Genomic DNA, 11,904 nt, shown 5'->3' on the forward strand with positions numbered 1-11,904 from the left:
CCTATTACTTAGTGGTCAGGATAATGGCTTCCTGTCTTCATTCAATTTTTTTTTACCTGATAGTGTTGAATTTTTGAGCAACAGTATGAGCACAAGAACAGTTTGTTTAAGTAAATGAACCATGTCAGCAACTGTATTTCACTCTGCATTGAAAACATGATCAAAATGTATTAAATTATTTGTGATGGTTTCTCTCTGCCAGAAGGAAAATCTATTTGAACAAAAAAATTAACTGGAATATGAAACTGCAATAATAAAAATGTCATGTCCCTTTAAATAGTGTTTGAGTGCATGGCTATTCTACATTTTAAGTGGTATTTCATTCTAAAGGAACTAAGAAAAATAATTTGTGGCTAAATTCACAGTGTTTCAAAAGTATTGCTCTACAGGTAGATTAAACAAAGAAGCCCAGGCAAAAAACTTCATCTGTATAACCATTCTCAAATAGACAGAACATTTAATATAAGACACAACATAAAATATAAGCTGCAATGTTATATGACAGCCAAAAACTTATGTATTGATTCTGGAAAATATTGACTTAATTTTATCAAAATGTATTTATTCATCACTGCTGCATCAATGATCTTCTGTATTTTATATGTAAATAATCTATTCTATTCCCTTGATCATGTTAATCTTACTAATGACAAATTACCATTCTCCACGTACAGTTCCTAGATTTACAAATTATCACTCCTGCTTTCAGGGGACTGAGAATCAGCCACGCTTGCTAATGCCTCCATGGATTGCCTGACACATAGCAGATTTTTATATTCCCTTTTAAAGCATTCAGCTCGCAAGAAATAATTTATAAATCTGGCTATCACTCGCACTTATCCTCTTACTGCTTGAGGGGGAAAAAGAACAAGATCAAATTGGGAGGATTATTAACAATGTAAGAACTTTATTTGCTTCAATTAACTCTTTGCAGGAAGAACTGTATGCTAAAGCCTATAGGTTTTCGGAAAAAAGAGGAAGTACCCTGTCTATTCAGTTATGGTGGAAAGCTTGGACCAACAAAAAATACTGCCTAAAATACTCTTTGTTTTCTGTCTTAAAAAAAATATAAACTTTTTAAATTTTGAATGTACTTTTAAACCTGAGATCTCTTTTCACCAAACAAAACATGGCATGTGTTAGGGAATTAAGAGTCTGGATTTCTAGCTTGCCTGATTTGTAAGCTAAAAATTAAGACTTTGGGACCATTTCTGTCTTGCTCTGCACCTATGCATATTGGAGACAAAATGCTACTAGATTAATTGGGATTCGCCATTTGATATTTCCTTTGTAGTTGTAAAAGTGATCATGACACAATGGAGAATGAGATCCTCAAATTTCACCCTTCCTGTAGGTTCACCTGTCTTGGTTTAACCCCTGACTGCAACCTTCTCCTTCTTATGCAGAGACAAATACGTGGGATAGTCACTGAACAGGGTGCTGCTTTTCATTGGAGGAGCTCCTTGGTTCTGTCAGTGCTAAGGAGTGAAGTGCATAGACTGTAAATACTGAGCAACTGCTGGGAAAGAAAGGTAGTCAGCTGGTCCTTCACAGCAAAAGTACTTTGGAAGTCACTTTGACAATTCCATCCACCCCCTCAGGGCTGTGGACAGCAGTAGGAAAACTTAAAATGTAAGATGGGATTAATTTGCCAAAAAAATGGTGCCTAAAAAGCAGCTAAAATGGCTCAGAGTTTCCCTGCTGCCTTGCAGCTGCCACTCGAGAAGGAAAAGGTCTCATGAAGGTCCTGCTAGTCCCAGGAAGGTGTGTTAGATACCCAAGGCATCTGACATGCTAAAATGTACCAAGGTTTAAGTTACTAAATATCTCCCACTGGACCCAAGAAGTTACCACCATGTCGAGTGTAAATTTCTGTGTCACTGATAACAGATAATACTAACTGTAATCAATATCAATAATCAGTATCTTCTGGCAGCATAACATCTGTGTGATAAATACCTTGAGATAAAAATAACACTAAGAGAACAGAGGACTCTTGACATCTAGTGCACCCTGATTTACTGTGTATAAGCAGTGCCAAAATCTCCATTCCTCTGCTCAGTCCACCAAATAGGGCTGCTGTAAATAAGTTCATAATATCCTCCTGCCCTCCTCACCCTCTGCCCTTAAAATAAAAAGGCAATTCCCTTGAGAAAACTTGGGGGCAAAACTCAGGAGCCTCCTGGGATGCTGGTTATGTCTTACTTACACCAGAAATTTCACATGGTACTTCTGCATTACTGATGCCCTCTATTCTCAATGTCTTTCCACAGGGGGGACAAAGACACAATAAATGTCACAGCTGATAAATCCTCGTGCTGTAAGGAAGAAATGGCTGTAAAGACTTCCTTTCGCTTCACTTCTGCCTGACCATTCAGTGTATATAACCACAATGCTGGCCATATGTGTGACAGGACTTTACTCATTAAGAAGCCTTTTCTGCCTACAAAATAACTTTGCAAGTTACCTAATGGGATCTCTAATTAGCAGAATATAGTATTTCTAACAGCATCAAAAATCCCATTTCTAGTTCATTAAATCAAGGTTCATTTTGAGCAGTCTATGTGTCAATAAGTATGTTCTCCTTGAATCACAACTTACTGGCCTGTGCAGTACAGCTATTTCCATTTGTCACATTGATATGTATTTAGGGACTATCTATAATACAGACTGGATCGATTCTAATGGTTGGTCATGTAAATTCTCTTTAGTTCAATGGTCATTGCCCCAATAGACTCTCAGAAGCAATGCAGTCTATCATGCATCTAATCTATAAAAACCTATTTCTGATATTCATTCATCATGGGGTTATTATATATATGTTGGGGACAAGCAGAAAGTCTAGAAATGGATGGCATTTGAATGTGAATTTTTTTAACTCAGATGATACATACTTCTACACAAACTTCCTCCTCCATGTGTCATGCAAGATTAAGCCCTCTTCTTTCTCTGTACAATAACATTTAAGATTTTAAGGAGAGGGAAAAAAGTAGTCTTGTTTTTAGAGACCAGTATTTTTTTTATCTCTCCGGAGCTCCAGCTATCTGTGCGAGACATCTTATTACAAATATGCTCATCTACTTACATTCCCTTTAGGAATGTCAGGATAGAAAGGGGCCCTGCTACCTACCACTTCCTACAGAAAGGCTGAAAATGCTGCACCTTGCAGCATACCCTTGTATGGAGGGTGCACAGCTCTTGCTATTGCTAGTAGCTATTTTAAAAATAGTTAGCTTCTGGAGCTAGGCAGTTCTGGGCCAAATTTCAGTTACAAACAAATGTATCTACCAAAAAAATGCTCAATCTATTCTATGGCACAGTTTGAACTGGTTGGAATTCCACTTTACTTGCATTGTGGTTACTATTTTCCACATAGTTTGAGCACTAACACTTTAGCATAACCCATTTTTTTCATGCCTACCATTAATAAATTTTTTTAAACAATCAAAGTATAACTTCAGGGTAATTGCAGCAGGTAAATCCAAAGTGGTTAGTGCAGTTAACTTCATGTTAATTTTATTTAGAATCTAAGGGTTGCTGCCTACAAACAGCCATTCATAGCGTTAGTCACATGAGTCATTCAGTGACCGCCAACGAAAATATTTGGTGAGTAAACTTCCATATATGTGTGTAGGCTCCAGTCCTAACAGGGTACTAATAAGCAATTCAGATACATCGTTTACTTCCTCATATGCATTAATGTTAATTACAAGTAACCAGAATTACAAAGACAATGTAATTATGTTCTAATTATAGCATAACCGCAGCCACTGTATTATAGGAGTAATCCAAATTTTAAAAAAAACCTTTTGCTTCTTCTAGACATATCATTTTAGTACATGTTTTTATTCATACTTTTGTGTATCCTACCTTTCAACACCACACATCTGAGCACTCAGACAAAATTTTGACCCATCTTTCATTGGATAGCAGAGGAAGCTAAATGGTATATTATCATATTTTAAGTTAAAAGATATTCACATTATTCTTTATAAACCAGGGGTGATGTAGAGGAATTATACAGATGCAGATTAGCTTTCATTTGACTGTATACACAGCACTGAAATCTTAACCCATCAACTCGGAATGTCACTCCAGTAGCTGTGTGTGCTGCAAACATGAAGAACTATCCCCTGAGATTTGCTCAGTTGGTCAGAGCCTGGTGCTAACAGCACCAAGGCTGCACGTTTGATGCCCATATGGGCAATTCGCTGAAGAGCTGGACTTGTTGATCCTTCTGGGTCCCTTTCAACTCAGACTGTTCGGTGATTCTGTGAGCTGCTATAAGGCTTGGCAGTTAAGCAGCAATAGATGCATTGAACATATAATAGATAAGCAATAGATACATTCTAGATATTCTCCTTCTGGAGTCACACCGGTATTACAGTCACAAAAGCTTTTGTTTTTCTGGTCAGCCTAATGGATCATGGCTGGCTTGCTCTGTCAGTAAGGAAAAAAGTAGCAAGGGAGTAATAGCACAAACTGACACAAGACATTCAAATCTGAGCAGAGCAGGAAATGGGAAAGAGAAAAATCAGTGCTCCCTATCTGAGTCCTTTTGCACATGCAGCAGCTGAGAGGCAACCACTTTCCACCTGCAGAAAGGTGTGTCTAATTTCGGGAAAAAGAGCATGAGGGAGAGCCAAGAGTGTCCAGGGTTTTACTGCATTAAGCTGGAAAACAATTCCCCTGAGGAAACACCTGAAAGTCCAGGGGATTTGCTGACACATGTGGAGGACTGCAGCTTCCTTGGGGATGAAAGGAAAGTAAAAGAAGCAGAACAGGATAACAAAGCACACCATTTTGAAGAAGCCATGTGTGCTCAGCTGTGTTACCTGGCTGGAAGGAGGAAATGTTGCAGAATGATGATTCTTCTGCCTTGGCAAATGGCTCAATTGATGAACAGAAGAAATGAAATAAATCATCAGACAAAATCAAAGAAACACAAAAGTCTTGCTTCTAGTCTTAGAGGAACACAAATCCTGTCTCCAGGGTAAGTGTGTCATTCTACACACCTGTATTACAAAGCCTGGCTAGTTGCATCATGCCATGGAAAGAAGATGACACAGTGAGGTGGAAGTCGTTCATCCCCTGTTTGCCAGACAAGAAGCCTTCTCAGCCTTCATGGCAGAAGCTGCCCATACCACTCGTACTACTTGGAGCTAAACAAGCTTGATTCCAGTCTTGGAGTGGAAGTGTCTTTGAGAAACTTAGTCTTACCATGTTGTAGTCTCCTTCCCAGAGAAATGAGAACAAAACATCTCTGAAATATTAAATCCAGCATACAGTGTCTGGAAGAGAGAGAAAACTCACAACTTCACATTTACTGGGTTGTGAAGGTATTATCCTTGATGAACTCATGCAAGTTTAAATAAAAAAAAATAAAATAAAAAAAAAAAAAAAAGAGGGGAGGAGTGAGAATTACAAAACACATGGGAATCTGTCAGGCCCAGAAATCCTAGTGACTGCAAACTGAGGGCAACAGCATGAGGGCAACAGCAGGAAGGTGGGAGAGGAATTCTCTGCCGTGAATAGTAGATCTAAAGTACTAACCTGGAAGTCTGAGACAAGGCAAGCAGATTGAAGGTAATTATATTCCAGGACTTTTGGAAGCTGAGGATAGAGTCTCAAAGCTGTTGCACTAATTTGGTATGTTTGTCATAGTTACAGATCCCTTAACTGGATCTTTTTATCAGATAAATCTGTAACTCACCATACAGATAACCTTCATAACATAGCAGAATCAACAACATTTAACAATTCAATCTTTTGAGCAGCCTCCTGCGTCACTTTATCTAGTAAGCATAAAGGTGAGGCAATAGGGCAGTACCCTTCTGAAGGTGCTGGTTCTCTTGGTAGATACTGCATGAGTCTTCCTCAGTTATCATTAGGCAAGAAGAGGACTTTGAAAACTCAGTATTACCCATGAGCCTAGATCAGCAAAACAAGGCACAAATGCAGAGAGTAACCCATATGCTTAATGCCAGCTGCCAGAGCTGCTGTTCTTTACAAGTGGCCTTAGTGTGATGACAGGTCCTTGAAGGAGAATATAGCCCGTTTCACAATGGTACATTCACAGCATACCATGTCATCTCCTGCATGTATGTTTAAGTTTCACTGCTGGGGAAGCCTTTCATGATTAAATTGAAGAGGGGAAAAAGACTTTGGGGAAGAAACCACCCAGCAGTCATTAATTTTTCCCATGAACAATAGAGTAAATTAAATAAATGTGTGAAATAAAAAATAAGCAAATCATTACATTTGCCCCAGACAAACGGAAAAGGGCAAAATAAAATGCATATAATGTAAGGAAACATCACAAAACACTATATGCTTTAAGAATCAGTTCAGAATAAATGCAGGAAACAGTATTTAAAAATTAAAAGAACAAGAAGAAATACATCAAATATTATTGGTCAGCAGAGGTTGTTGTGCAAATCCATCATTTTGGTCTGAGCACAAATAACTAGGGTGTTTGTATTTTGAGAATGGGAAAAGACAGAAACTGGACTATTTCTGGTGCTATGAGACAGCTATGTGGCTTACTCTTGCCATCCTAGGTACCTCTGAGGTGTGTCTAACATTAAATATAAGAAGCAGCAACATCAGTAAAAGTTTAAAGTCAATAAAGCAGCTGAATAACCTCCTCCTGATATCTTGTTCAGTTGTGATAGTCCTATCAAGTATTGTTTTATAACAGAAAAATAAAACTTATGTTCATTTTTTAGAAATCATATTAAAAATTTACCTGATACTCACAAGGACACATACACAGAGATATGAAGAAACTAAATCACTTATTCTGTGCATTAAGCAATAGGCAACATTTCCAAACAAGTGTAGGTGGAAAGCACGTGGACATTTGTCTGAGGAGAAGAGTCAACTTTGCAAACCTGAATAATGAGCCACAGGGAAACAGTCACAACAGTCTGAAGAGGGAGTCTTCTTAAGGCCATGAGCATAAAAGTAGACAGTATCCAGCTTACACTCACCTCCTGATTATGTCCCATGCATGTGCAGAAATCTCATTGCTGGTTTGGTTCATCTCTTGTCCATTTCTGGATAGCAAGAGTCCTCCAGCACTGGGGTGCTGTGCTGGGCAGCTGCAGGCCCCAGCCATGCCTAGCCTAAATCCACTTATGCTCAGGAATACACATTTCCCACAGCTCATCTTTAAGGTGACTCACAGGCATGCACACCCCTGCTTCTATTTGTCTTTAAGAAAAAAATAAAAGAGGGGAGAAGGACAGGACATTTCTATCCACCTCTTCTCAATGAGCAGTCTCTTCTGTATTGTAGGATCTGAGAACATGGTCAGACTTACTCTTCATCCTAGAGATACAAGCTGTAATGTATACCTGTATCCACATATTTTGAACCTTTTACACATGTTTAATAGCATGATAACAAATTTATATCGATTTATAAAGACCTTCATAGTAGGAGTGTGGGGTGGTTGTTAAACATAAATGCCTCAAACTGTGCTCTCTTAAGAAGACCTGGTCCCTCAACCCTTAATTTAGCAAAGTACCCTTTATTTTAAATAAAGGATGTGGTGGGACACGCCTGAACCCTTTTCTAACTTCTGAAGGTAAAGTGCAAGCAGGAGAGTGGTTAGTCAAAAAAATGAGTTGAATATACAACTTAAAGATTAAAAAAAAAAAAGAAAGAAAACACAACAATAGCAACAAAAATAACCCCAATTTTCATCCAAACTGGGAGCAGGCAGCTCAGGAAGCAAACAAGACAGCAGCTAACATGTTATCAGAGCAAGGCAATCAGCAACAAAGATCAAAATGCTGTCCCAGCATACTAATGTTGACAAAGTCTTTAAGTTCCAGTGCTCAAAAAGACCACAGCAGTAATCTTGGTGAAACACATCCAATCACCAGCAGTTTACTAGCAGGGTGCAACAGGAAACCCTCACATTTATCAGCTCTGCTCCCTCATCGGTGTATGCACTCCATAGAAGCTAGAACTGTATTAATTTATCAGCAAATCAGAAACAGAATAAAAATGTAACTTCTATCTTCTTCTGAGTCATTTATTTCTTTAATTCCTTTTTTTTATTTTTTGACCTCCATGATAAAATGAAAATATTTGTAGCTTGAAATTCTGGAAAGCAAGTGAAGAAAAAGACAAATCCAGATTGAACTCCTGTTTGATACAAGTATAAGCCCTGTTTAAACAATCAGTCCAGTAGGACAGACACTCTGACCTGTAAAGTCCTCTCATCTGCCTGAAGATCTTCTGAATATTGACTGAGCAGACTGGGGGACAGTCAAACTGGGGGACCTTTGCAGCATCTCTCTGGAACGCAGTCTCCCTGTTACCTTTTATTCATGCAGTAAATGAAAGTTGTTTTCAGAGCAGACAGACTGATTTCTCCCCTCAGAAGTTCTCACTTGCAGAAATGAAATGCAGTATATGTGGAAAATGGATCATATGGAATGTAGGTGTGTTCATGGATTTGTTGCCTCTATCCCAACTATCAGGCTGTTTTACTTATTGTAAGCTCTGACCTTGGGCTAGTACTTATTACCATACCTCCACAGAAGTGGAAACCATACACCGTCTCATGAAGTTTATTTGATGGAATTATGAAAGTTGAAAAGTAAGAGCATTTAATCAGATGGACATTGAAGATGAGACAGAAAATATATACAAACTACTTCAACAAAGCCAGGAGAGTTAATGTGCTTCCTGCACCCGAGGAGACGCGTCGCTTGGCGCAGTTCCGCCGGTACGTGTCAGTGTGCAGCAGTGGTTGTTACCACACAAAGAGTGCTGCATGATAGCTCTGAGCCATGCAAGGAGAGCATCCAGCTGAAACCAGAGGACATGGCACTGTGCAACGCTCACACGCTGTACAAATAGCACATAACCATGTCCAAGCGAGGCTGGAGAGCTCTGCTTGTTCCGTCAGGAGCACAACTGGTCAGGGTATTGCACCTCGGGGGGGAAAGCCTCTGCCCTGGAGCCAATGTCCTTAACATTATGGTGGGTCTCTGTTAACACAAAGAGAAAGGTGTCACCTGCAAAGCCAGAAGCACCTACTTCTGCAGAAGCACATCAGGGTGCTTGCTGGAAATCTTTCCTTCAGTAGAAGAGTGACCTGACCTTGCTTATGGGTCGTATCCAAATCAAAGCACAGGCTAAGATGCCATGTTCAGAACAGAAAGTGAAAGAAGGAAGAAAAGCATGACTTCTCTCTGTATTTATCCCAAAGCCAGAAATCAAAGTTGTTCTTTGTGCCCTCATTATATAATACTTAAGATACAAGAAGACAGCACTGTTTATCCCTCTCACTTCTTTGCAAAACCAAGTAAAATATTTGATTTTTACATCACTTTTAAGTGTTTTTATAAAAGTAGATTTCATAAACTAACAGTCTAGAGCATTTTTTATTTCTTCTTTGAACCCAAGGAAGAAATCTACCAAGTTAGTTCTTTGTATCTCAGAGAACTATTGCAAGCTCTCTGTGGAGAACATGTGAAAAGTGACATGCCAATGTTTGTTCTGTTTGAGCATACTGTACCTGAAGCCAGACCTATGCAGGAAACAAAGATCAGAGCCTTTTACCTAGAGGTCCTGCAAAAAGAAAGAAAGAGAAAAAAAATCAGCTGTCAAGAACAAATCAACAAAAAGTAGATATAAATCAAACTGGTGAGCTGAACTCATGCCTAAATAGTTTGTCTATGATGATATTATCAGAAAGATAAAGAATGAATAGTTAACTTCCTTTAATCCCAGTTTTAAAAGTGGCTGTGGTGGGACAGTAACTACACACAAAACAAAAGGTCCTTATGATAAAGTTATACCCCTAAATACAGACCATTGAGTCAATTAATGTTTACTAAGGATTTGTCATATAAAGCAGGAGCATAGAAAACCATCAACATAACCAAAAGCTTGTGACACCAATTTGCATCCAGTTCCATGTGCATGTTTTATTTATTTTCAATCAGGATCAATCAGGAAGGAAAATAATCAATGAAGTCGCACTCATGAGTGGTATTTGGCCATCTGGGGGCCCCAGTTTCTCTCGGCCTGCATTGGAGGCAAGGAAAAAAAATTTTTTCAGGAGCACGGAGGAGCTCCATATGGTTGAGATCAAAGGTGTTGCTGGGTGCATGGTTCTGCTTTATTGCCAGGCACTGCTGTTAATTAGAAAACAAGATCAGAGGCAGTATTAAAATCCAATTAAATTGATATGAACAGATTGCCAAGTGATGTTCACTAATGTATAATTGAGCACCATGCAAATTTCGGTGGCTGCCTTTTGTTTTTTCTCTCCTCACTCTGGAATGAATGATGAAGCTATGAAGTTTTTCCTCATTGTAAAAGATAAACAAGTTAATGCACTGATCTAGGGGGTATTGCTTCAGTGATTGATGAAAATGAGAGTGGAATATTAACGTGTGACTTTTGGGGGGCTTCTATTATAATCTTATTTTGTTCATCATTCTTTTATTATTGTTGTTGTTGTTATTCTTGTTATGGTGGTATCCAAGTACATGCTCAGATCCTTCATCGTTCCATCATTTCACATACAGAGAAACTTCCTTTGGAGCTGGAGATTTGATTCAAACAATTACAAAACCATGAATATTTCAAGCGACAGGCCTGCTACTGCTGGAAATTAACTTTCCAAGAACTATATGGACTTTATACCGTATATCTTTGTTTAGAATCCACAGCTTCTATTAAATTTAATTACTTCCCTGTGCAGCTTTATATTGAGGGCGACTTCAAAACGAGGGCAGCAGCTATTAAATTTAATTACTTTCCCCTGCGGCTTGCATAGTAAAGGTGCATGGTTAAGGTGCAGATACTAAACGAGGGTAGCTTCTAAACAAAGATATACAATATTTATACCATATATATTTCCTTTTCCCTGTCCATCTGTCTTTAATATATACATTTTTTGTGTCTATGTGTGCGTATAATGCAGGTAGGTAGCTACGTGAAATTATTAAATGCAAAAAAAACTTTTAAACTAAACAGTATAATACCCTGATTGCATTTCTGTTTCTTTTACTCTTTGGATGCCTCACATGGTTCTATTCACAATTCTCATAGATTTCAATGTGACCAGTCTTAATACAGAACAAAATGCCAGGATGTAAAATGAATTGCAAAAAGCTGAAGTCTTTCGGAAAGAATGCATTTTTGGGTAGAACTTACCCTAACGAATAAATGAGGATAACTGGCACCCTTGCAAACCTGATATATCAATATCATTCTGTTTCATCTAATCTATCATTTGCTAACTGTGAAGATACATTGATGTAAATGCTGGTTTTGAAAACAGGATCAAAGGTAACGCATAAAAGAACAATAAATTGACCAAGGTAGTGTCTGACATGGTGTTCATGAGGTATCTGTGAAGCTTTCAGAAACTGTTTGAATTCCATTAAAAGAGGAACACATTTAATCAAATAATGTTAGTCGTACCTGTGAGCAGGTTCACAGAATGGCTGTTGCAGCTGTGCTTGCAGAGGGATCTGCAGTTGTGTTTGCCTCACCTGTGCTCCTCAGTGCGGGGAGCACAATGCAAGTGACGTGCTGGGTGTAGGGAGGGGGGAGGGTGGGCACCAATCAGTTCAGGGTCTCACCTCCTCGTTCCATTTCAGATAAACTCCAAGAGGCGTTAGGCTGTCAGTACAAACTCATCACAGTGTGCCCCACACCACTTTCACTTAATGCACCCACCTCCTTCACAAAGCAGAGAGTAGTGTAGGAGTCGGTGTAGCTTCTCTATCTTAGAACTTCATGAAATTCCCTGGAAGAAATTCATATAAAAGATTGGAAACTCTGTTACAGTAAAGCAAATGAAGAAGCTGTGATATGTTTTATGCATTTCCAAAATTATTTTGAAGAACCTCATGCCAACCCATCATT

General features: G+C 38.7%; 1 long non-coding RNA gene across 1 annotated transcript in view; it reads right to left on the minus strand.

The window, feature by feature from the left end:
• Positions 1–11,547, minus strand: part of LOC119701922 — a 29,992-nt gene extending 18,445 nt beyond the window's left edge. Inside the window, exons 1-2 of the long non-coding RNA XR_005257209.1 lie at positions 11,458–11,547; positions 9,539–9,591 (exon numbers count right to left, since the gene is read on the minus strand). This is a non-coding gene — a long non-coding RNA (uncharacterized LOC119701922). The remainder of the gene's footprint in view (positions 1–9,538; positions 9,592–11,457) is intronic.
• Positions 11,548–11,904: the final 357 nt, after the last annotated feature.

Source organism: Motacilla alba, chromosome 5 (assembly GCF_015832195.1).
Source record: "Motacilla alba alba isolate MOTALB_02 chromosome 5, Motacilla_alba_V1.0_pri, whole genome shotgun sequence".
Classification (NCBI taxonomy): domain Eukaryota; kingdom Metazoa; phylum Chordata; class Aves; order Passeriformes; family Motacillidae; genus Motacilla; species Motacilla alba.